This window comes from Chamaea fasciata, unplaced genomic scaffold (genome assembly GCF_029207755.1).
Source record: "Chamaea fasciata isolate MVZ Bird 193981 ecotype frontalis unplaced genomic scaffold, bChaFas1.0.hap1 SCAF_3, whole genome shotgun sequence".
In the NCBI taxonomy this organism is placed as follows: domain Eukaryota; kingdom Metazoa; phylum Chordata; class Aves; order Passeriformes; family Sylviidae; genus Chamaea; species Chamaea fasciata.
Genome location: NW_027094088.1, coordinates 48,717,835 through 48,727,431, shown reverse-complemented (window position 1 = coordinate 48,727,431; position 9,597 = coordinate 48,717,835). Strand labels below are relative to the sequence as shown.

The 9,597-nt window shown below is 40.4% G+C and overlaps 1 long non-coding RNA gene across 1 annotated transcript; it reads left to right on the top strand.

The window, feature by feature from the left end:
• The first annotated feature begins 218 nt into the window (after window positions 1-218).
• Window positions 219-2,646, top strand: LOC136287706 (uncharacterized). The gene is made up of 3 exons (XR_010720275.1): window positions 219-457; window positions 982-1,073; window positions 1,448-2,646. It is a non-coding gene; the product is annotated as an uncharacterized lncRNA (long non-coding RNA).
• The last annotated feature ends 6,951 nt before the right edge of the window (window positions 2,647-9,597 follow it).

The window sequence follows — 9,597 nt, the reverse complement described above, 5'->3', positions numbered from 1 at the left end:
ATGCAGAACAGAATTTAAGTTTCATTGTGGCAGAGAGGGAAAGCACAACAGATGTGCTGATGGTGGGATCTGGAGACCAGGATACTCATGGTTGACAAGAAGCCCAGTAGCATCCTTCCTGCACTCCAGGATGTTTTTGGCTTGTTAAGGCTCTTCAACATAAATTTCCTTCACATGCTATGCAGCTCAGCATCTAGGGCCACATCCTGGGAGACAACGGTTGTGAAACATTTTAGGCAGATAAGGGGATTATGCCTACAGTCCCATTTTCTAGGCCAGTATTTTAATCCCTGAATAATTGCAATGAGCACTACAGCTATGACCCCTGTCCCACCACCCTAGAAAAGAAGCAGGAGTCAGCAAACTCATTACAAATAAGAGGTGTCTCCTCCAGGGATGATGCTATGCCCCATATCCCAGGCAGGTTGAGGTGTTTATCAGTTCTCCCAATCTAGAGGTAGGTATCAGATTTGCCTCTGACCTCTGATTTTCTATTCAGTACTGCCAGGTGACTCCTCTGTCAGCATGCAGGTGGCATATAGGGTCTGGGACACCAAACAATATAGCTTCATCTGGTCCACAAAAGCCTTAAAACTTATGTGGTTTAATGAAGTTTTTCGCTGGTAATTAAAAAAAATATTAAGAAATATTGGTGTCTGCTCTGTGGCTGGGCTATTACAACTGCAGGTCACATGTTCAGAAATAAATCTTTGGGGAAAGGGATGGGGAAAAGGACTTTATGAGGCATTAGTCATAAACATGAGGACCTTTTTTCCTTTAAGTTATCCTCCATTACTTCTAGGTCTTTTAACTGTGCATATATGCATCAGAATCTTTACAAATAAAATAAATCACCAGAATTACATTAGCACAAGCACCAGCAGAGCCACACAAGCAATACTAATGTGATGATTGCTTCCACTTGGTTGTTTAAGTACCTAGAAGCAGCATTTGGTGCTCACAGGAGTTTTATATCTTCAGGCTCTGTGAGATGGCCAGATGAGTATAAGAACTCGTCTCCTACTTGGTGCTGGTGGCCTCTGACTGTGGCAGAGAACAAATGGAAGTTAAAGGTAAGGAGGAGTTAAGAGAATGAAAGTTATGTGAGAGTGGCATGCACACTTCATTTAATAACTTAATAAACCAGAGGGGTTTTAAGGCAGCAGATAACAAATAGGGATGGGGGGGGAAAGTTTGTTTCAAGGAAAGCAGAGGCTTAGAAGGGACGTTTAAAACCTCTACACCTAAATGAAGGTTTGGAGCAGGAAGTTCTGCTTTAAAGCAGAACAGAATTAGTGTAGCTGAACTCCACAGCAGTGCTGTCAGAAGTCTCAAGCTCAGCAAGGCACTTGCAGGTGAGACAGTGTTTAGGTTTGGCTTAAGGTTTTGCTAATTCCCAACGGAGTTCATCAAGTGCTTAACATTCTGTTATGTGTGTGCTTAACAGAGCATGTGTTCTCAGATGGAAAAGGCGAAGAACAGACTAATTACACTCTGACTCTTCCAGTATGAAACCTTGAGGATATGAAATGCACTGCAAAACAAACAAAATAATTCCTCCACTACGTAGTAGACTCGTGGAGTTTCTTGCCAGAGGCCCCTGTGAATGCTTGAAGCTTATGTACACTGAAGACAGCACAAAGACTTGAATAGAGATTATATTCTAGATTCCTGAACAAAGAAATTACATCAGCTTGGGAAATATCCTGAGCTACAAATGCTCAGAGTCTGGGGCCGGCAAACTACCTTTGACGTTTGCCCTGGTCTCACGCTGCCCTTGGATTCTGCTTTCATCCACCATCTGAGTGGGGTGTTAGGCTGGGGGAATCCTCATTGTGACCTCATGTCATTGCTCTGTGCAGCTGTGGCCTGTGGGAGAACAACTCTATTAGCCTCACTTTAGAAGGACTGAAGGAAAAATCCTGCTCATGTGTAGGATTCAGACCCTTCAGTAGGGAGATTTCTATCTAATTGCTATGATTTCTGCACACCTCTTGTAGGTGATTCAAAGCCATGAAGAATCCTCACAGAGTTTTGTGTTTCTCTCCACTGAATAAAAGCACTATGAAGAAACACAGGTGAAAAGAAGCAGCTGTGGCACCAAAGCATGTATAGGACTGCTCTGTTTTCTGGCAGGTCTGGAATGAACAGTTACCAAGACAGAGTGCAGAAGCCCATGGAGAAAAAAATTCCACAAGTCAAAAAATGTTCTCAAAATTTCTGTAGTATGAGTCCTTCTAAATGGGAGGAGTAGCAGGGGTAGAAAGTAAGCAGAAAAGTACCGGAGTAAATGTGTACACATCAGAGAAAAATTATGCTAGTGCAAAATACAACAGCAATATTGCTGAAAAATGCAGACTCTCCCCATGACACTGCAGAACTTAGTTGCATTTCCAGTCACTATGTAGCTGACATGTACACTTCTGTCCTTTTAATTTGCAGTCTTGAAAACCCTGGTCTTGGTGGGCTTGCTCTTCATTTTATTTGTGTCCCAAAGAGGCATGTGGCACCTGAACACAGATGCTCAGAAAAGTTTGTTGGTGTGCGCAAGAGATATTATCAGATATTGTTTACATAAAGATGGTCCAATACGTACTACCACCCAATATCTTGAAAAATGAAGTGATTTCACTTTGCCAGCTTACACAGCTTGTTTGAGTCACAGAGTCCTGTAATGAGCGTGCCCTTATCCTCAAACTCATGGCATTTTCTGGGGGCATTTTAGTTGCAGCAATGAACCAATTTTTAATTTGTTTCATCAAACACCACAGTGGAGAATGCAACCAAGCACTTGGGCACCAAATGTAAAGTATTCAACTTGAAATCCCCATGACTGTTCTGGTTCTTGAATTTCCACAAGCTATGTGTATTTTGTTAAATCAATTTGTATCTAAAGGATGTGAGACCTGAGTGGAGCCTTACAGAGCACAGGAGGAGAATCAGCCAATCACCTGCCCAAGTCCACTTTTGAAAAAAAGGGAGGAACTGTACATTGATGTGGATAGGTATGCTTTCTCTTTGACTTTAACAAGTTTTTCTAAATCATCATCTCCCCTGCCTTGCCAAATGAAAAGGAGGTTCAGCAGGATAACAGCAGATTCTGGTAACTACTGCATTTCTCATCGTTTGTTTTACAGATCTGGGGGTTTTAACAAAAAATTTAACACAGTGAACCTTGGATCTTCATAGCAACACAAAAACAACAATTTCAAAAATAGTTTTATATTATCTGTGCTATCCAAGAATAGATTTTAATCAGGGATACTACACAGTTAAAAGTATATAATATAAACAGTTGAGTAAAAAGAAGATAACTGTTCTATGTTTAGTAATACTCCAATAATCCAGACTTAAAAGCACAGAAATTACTCTATTGATATAATTTCCATAAATTTCTGATATAATTCTTTGGGATTTTTTTCGTTGTTTTTTTTTTTTTTCTTTTTAAATCAGAGTGCTACTGAAGGATACCTTGAAATTACAGCTATTCAGGAAAGCAAAATAAAACCGTGTTTATAGCTAAAATTAAGTTACTGATTTTAGCTCCATAAGCAGAAATACACAAATGGCAGAGCTCAGCATTTTCTAAAGTGTACTCAAGTCATGTTCCCAGCAATCAAGAGAGACCTAATCAGATTTTTTCCTCTCAAAAATAATGATCTTGGCAGATTTTGTTAAATAGCTTGCCAGGCTTTGTATTCCCAAGGGTGTTGCGTGCTTATGGTGATTGCTGGGTGCTGAGATGTATTTGTGCCTCGCTGCTGCATTTCCTCAGTCCCCGTGCCTGCGTCTCTAACAGCTGAATGAGGTATTTTCAAGTGCTCTGAAACCCGAGTGAAAGTGGGAGGCTGTGCCTGCGGCTGTGGCTCTGCTGCCCCCAGGGAATAGGCTCTGCCCTGGAGTTCGGCTGCTTCCCACCCACTCTCGGTTCACAGAGCTCACCCTGCCCTCAGCCTGTGTTGCCAGCCTCACTTTCTCCTCTGCTTCTTCTCAGGTGACATGAGAGCTCAAGAAGGAAGGCCACCTGGCCACTTCCTCTGCCTTATCCCAGCACACTGCTCATTTCTTCAGTTCATGCATTTTCCTGCTCCTGTTTCTCCATCTTTCTCTGCTGGGCTAATATATCTAGTTACTGCCTTACAAGACATTTTGAGTCCTTTGCATGAAAATTGATGCAAAACCCATGCATTTATTTTACCATACAGGAAGAGTGGAAAACTTCAGATTAAGAGCAGCACTTTCAGCTTTAGCTTCCCAGAGCTGAATAGCTAAATTAAGTTTAATTTAAAAATCAAAACCCAAACAAACTAAAACCACCCCACAGATGAGATTTTCAGTAGTGCTGAGAATATCCTACCATGATATTGTGTTATTCTTTGAAGAGGGCACTTGGATAGAAAGTGCTATAAGGCACCAAAAAAACTACACCGAGTCTGGCTAAAGATGGCAGCATCTGTTCATGCATCCTTGTTCCAGGATGGGAAGAAGGTATGATCAGAGTCCTGGTTCTTTTTGATAGACCCTGAGCTACCTGTGAGGTACCTCAGAGCAGCTACCTCAAACTGCAACACTCACACGTGTGGCAGGAGAGCGTGTGGGAGCCGTGGACGAGTAACTCACAGTGAAATTTTAGGTGGTCATTTAGGCTGTATTAACGTGGAGTTCCAAAGTACCTTGATCAAGTGCTCACAGCACCCCCACTGCCACTGTGAGTGGAGGCACTGGGAACAGCAGTTCTCCCACTTAATTCCTGGTAGAGGATTGAGGTTGAGCATCCTTTGTGTCATGTTAAGAAACAGAATAACTCAGAGAGACTAAATAATCCATTTCACCCGTAGAGTCTGGCTGGTGACCGGGCTGCTGCTACTACAGGAAGATTTCCCATTCTGGCTCTCTGGCTATAAGCACAGGTGTTGCAGGGTGGGAGACTTCTGAGAGGCTTGCCTGTTCCAGCAAGACACATGTGAAGAGAAAGTCTCCACCAGGATGAGTTTTTGTTTAGACTTCCATCTGGAGCTATAATTTAAGCATTTTTAAGTGGGTCCTTTCCCATTAGCTCTTCTAAAGCATAGCCTCACCGATCCTATTTGCAAACCATACATCCCTACACAAAGGATTTATGTGACTGCCAGACCACAGGGCACCAGTAACCATCTTGGTGCTCATGAGGCTTCACCAGCTTGGGTACACTGCATGAGTTAATTACCCAAGAGAAGGTATCCAGCTGGTCTGTGTTCTTGAAAGCGTACCCTTCCACATTTCTTTTTTATACAGCTAAATATTGCAAACTGCATTCTAAGCCTAAACACAGTCTTTCATTCTTAACCTCTGTGTTTATGCATTTTATTGAATTTTTGAAGATTGGATTAATTTTCAGCATTTGATTTGTTGCAGTGATTTTGGGCTGGCTGCCCAACTTAACCATGGCTGCTACTCTTGGATGATGGTCTGACCATTAATTATTTCCCTGCTGAAACTGCATTACCACAAAATAAATTTTGTTATAATGACATTAAGTAAAGGCCACAGAAACCTGTCCAGCATTAGAAATTTCTTCTTGGAAGCTTTAAAATGCTTTTTCTTCATATTATCTAAATCAAGAATGAGACATCATTTAATATTTTACCAGCTTATGAATAAGTAGACCTTCTATTTTCCTTGATGTAAATATAACAACATCAGCATTGAAGTAATTATCAAATCACAAACGTTATTCTGCAATCTTTATAAATTCAATCTCCCAAATAAGACAACACATTTAAGCATTAAAAGATTGAATCATGTCAGGTTAAGTTAGTTACCATCTTTAGTTTACAGGGTTTAACAGTTCTTACTTCATAAGACAAGTCTCACTATGTAAAAAGGATTTGATAAAATACTCATTACTCATTCTTACAAATGTGGAAATTTTTAACCACAAAATTAAAAAGTAAATCTTTAAGCATTCTAATGAAAGACCTTGAGGTGAAAAGAAGAGCAAGAGGAAAATATGTATAATTAAGAATGAGCACCCCATAGGTTCACTGTAAGCACAACTGAAGTGCCAACAATATGTATTTTGGTTACTTGTATCAAAATCCTGCAATTATGCTGATATATGGTAATGTCATTGCCCTTGAAAATAATGCTTTCCTCTAATAATTTAGGAAGGAGATAAATTATGAAGTCATGTGGTTTGGTCTTGCTGTTGGTGATGTTACTCTGTTGCTGAAAAGCATAAAAATTATTGATTCCTTTCCACTTACACCATTCCCAGTCTGCTCCTTCAGAGCAGCCCATTTCCCTTTATGGCATATTCATGTGAAAAATAAACCACAATTTTTTCTAGCAGAATACTTTTTAAGAAATATCTGCAGAGGTGATTTACCACTGAGAATGTAAACAGAGTTGGAGACATTCAGCTATCCTTTGCTGCATTAATCCAATTCCATTTTAGCTAACAGTAGCCTGATGTTCATTATCCTCCCAGAAAGTAACTCTTGCTTGCCAAATATATGCTTTTCCAGTAGTTATTATACTTCTAAGTATTTTCTCATTGTTTTCTGCTGCGCAGTCTGTTTTGTTAAAGGATTTTTTTTTTTTTTGCAACTTCATCATTGGTTTGAAACATCCCACTGCAATTTAATTATGACGAATAAAAGGAGTAACAGGCTAATATGCTTATGGCAAATGTCTTTGGCTACTTTAGATTTCTTTTTCCCTCAATTACAGACCAGTAAATTCAGTGGGGTTTGAAGATTAGAGCTCAAAAAGGCCACCATGATAGGTGATGGAATCAGTCTGACTTTTTGTGTTCTTGTTTTAAATAGAGATTTTATTACCTGCTCCTGCATAATTTACAGCCTTTTTTCTTTTCCATTGCCCAAGTGGACTTGACTGCCAGTCTCAAATTTTAATTTCATTCCAGAGCAGAGAGACTGTTTTGCATGTGATTTTGTGCAACTCATACAATTCAGCTGCCAGCTTTGAGACTTTTCAACCATGGAGAACAGCCTGGTATCAAAGCTGCAGCCACAGCTTCATTGTGCTTGGTGCTGTACAGAGGGAAGACCATCAATTTACAACATAAGCAAAGGGACCAAGGGTCAAAGTGTAAAATAGCAAGCAAAGAGTAAGGGAGAAAGGAAGACATTCAGTAGTCACACCAGCCATACCAGTCCCCTTTCATCAGCTTGCAACATCAATCTAAAAATGTCCTGCAGAAGATTGTCACTAGTACTTTTTGTGACGTCCAAAGGAAAAATATTCACAGAATTATACCCCTCAAAGCCCAATTCATTCCTCAAGGAGCTGTGCTTTTTACAAAAACACTCGTAAGCAAATTGCTTAGCTCCTTCTTGTGCATAGCCCTGGGAAAGAATATGTACTATGGTTTGGCCTTATCATGACATTGAGATACGCTAACTACCTGGAATTATAAATGTTCCCATTTCAAGCAGCAAATTCTACTTTCTTCCTTAATTTAATGGAAGCAAAAGCATGGCTCTAACAGGGCAGAGAATACTGCTGCTCACAGCATCACAGCTATTTTTCCCAACTGATGCTCTTTTGTGATGAGTTATCAAAACATTTTTGCCTGTTTCCCATTAATTTGGGTTTCTTGGGCCCCCTCCAAAATAACCATTACTGTCTATCTGATTCTAATTCTTTTTATAGGAGCTGTTTTTCTCTAAATTATGTAGTGCTTTAGGACTGAAGTGTAGAAGGGAATACAGGTGACCTTGTCCCTGATAAGTAACAGCTGTGTTAATTACCCAATACAGCCTCACCCCTGATGAGTCTATCCAATAAGGATGTGTATGATAAAAGGGAGTGGGATAGCAGGTGAGGGGAGAATCATGAAGGAAGAGGATCATGAAGAAGGATCTTGAGGAGAGAGAATCACTGCTGTGAGGTCAGTCTGGGTCTGCAGTCAGAGCCTGTTGTTTGAACCTGCACCCATAGTCTAGCTGGGTAAAAGCCTGCATCCAGAGTCTGCAAACCAATACCTGCAGTCATAGTTCAGCAGGAAATAACCAGCAGACAGAGGCTGCAAGGGAAACCTACAGCAGGAGCTTGCTGCAGCCAGTCAGTGCATAGTTGGAGTCAGAATGGCTGAACTGTAAAGAGGAATAAACCAGGACCCTTTTCATGCTGTGATAAACAAGAAGTCTGTGTCTTGGCTCATTTCTACCCTCTAACAAGAGGGCTACTGCAACATAAAGTATCAATGAAATATACAAGCACATAAACAAGAGCCTGTCTTGAGCCTTTCATTCAAATTACATCAAGAGGCTAGACTGTGGAAAGAGCTATTGATCCAATCAGCATAAAAACACATTACAAATCTGAATTCTAATACATAATCTCTAGATGCAGATTTATTATGTAATTATACATTTGAAAAAATTAAATATTTTTATATGATTGATTTCTCTCGCTGTAGTTTCTTGCCATGATGCTGTTGGCATGTAAGTTCCTTGTTGCATTCCACAGAAAAGGTTTTGAATAAATATTGCTTGTCAGAGTGGCCTTCATTGACAAAGGCAGGAAGGTAGCAACGAGGGGAAAAAAAGGATGCTACAAATAGGTACAAAGGGACTGCAAGCCTCTGGGATCCTCCTGGGATCTCTTTCATCCTTTGTTAACATGATGTTGGCAAGTTGCTTTCATGCAGTTCATGAGCTAATGCAGTCTCTGTGGTATGTGCTCCCAAGAAGATCAGCAGAGAAGCAAACTGAAGTGGCAATGAGCAATGAATCAACAACCCCTCACTGAAATGACAATAAACAATGAATTAACAGCCTGGTAGGGCATCCTCGAATCTGTGACTCCTGTGTTGTATGAATTCCTGCCCTACAAATGAAACATCAGTCTGCTTCCATTGCTGATATAACCAGAATTAGGAAATAGCCAATACAGAGTGACTGTACTTACTTAGTCATATTCTTACTTGTTTGTGCCATGTTATGCACTGCTCAGTCTCAAGAGCCCTAAAACTATATGTATATATACACACATATACATACATTACACGTGGAACAAGTATCAACTCAATAAGTATTTGCCCCAGCATTTATTACAAGTTGCATCTGGAGGAAAGGGCTGTCTGTCAGGAATGCTTGGAAACATTTTTAAGTGAAACTTGTGGTTTCAAATTAATCTTAACAGAAATGTAAATCTTAAGTTGTACTCTCTACTTCTTACGCCATTTTCCTTCTTTCAGTGCTTGATTTTGAGAAGAACATGGCAGCAAAACCTCACCAATTTTACTTTAAACTCAGTCAAAATGAGGTAACTCCTGGGCAGGCAGCTGTAGCTCTGCACACTTTCATGTGAGCCCAGCAGCCAGACAGGAGCACTCACACACTCCCTCTCCTCTCTGCTCTGGGCTAGGAGAAGAAATACCTATTTTTGTCTTTGAAGGTACCAGAGGCCCCATATGATCCACACACCTTTGCTGTGCTGTTTTTGAGATTTCCTATCACAGCACACCTGACAAGACATGGGCTGTTACCATTAAAGTGGCAGGTTCCACTTCTATATAGAAATATTAGTCATGACCCGTTTTGCTATTTGTGGTATTGGGAGACAAAGACACATGACAAAATGGGCTGC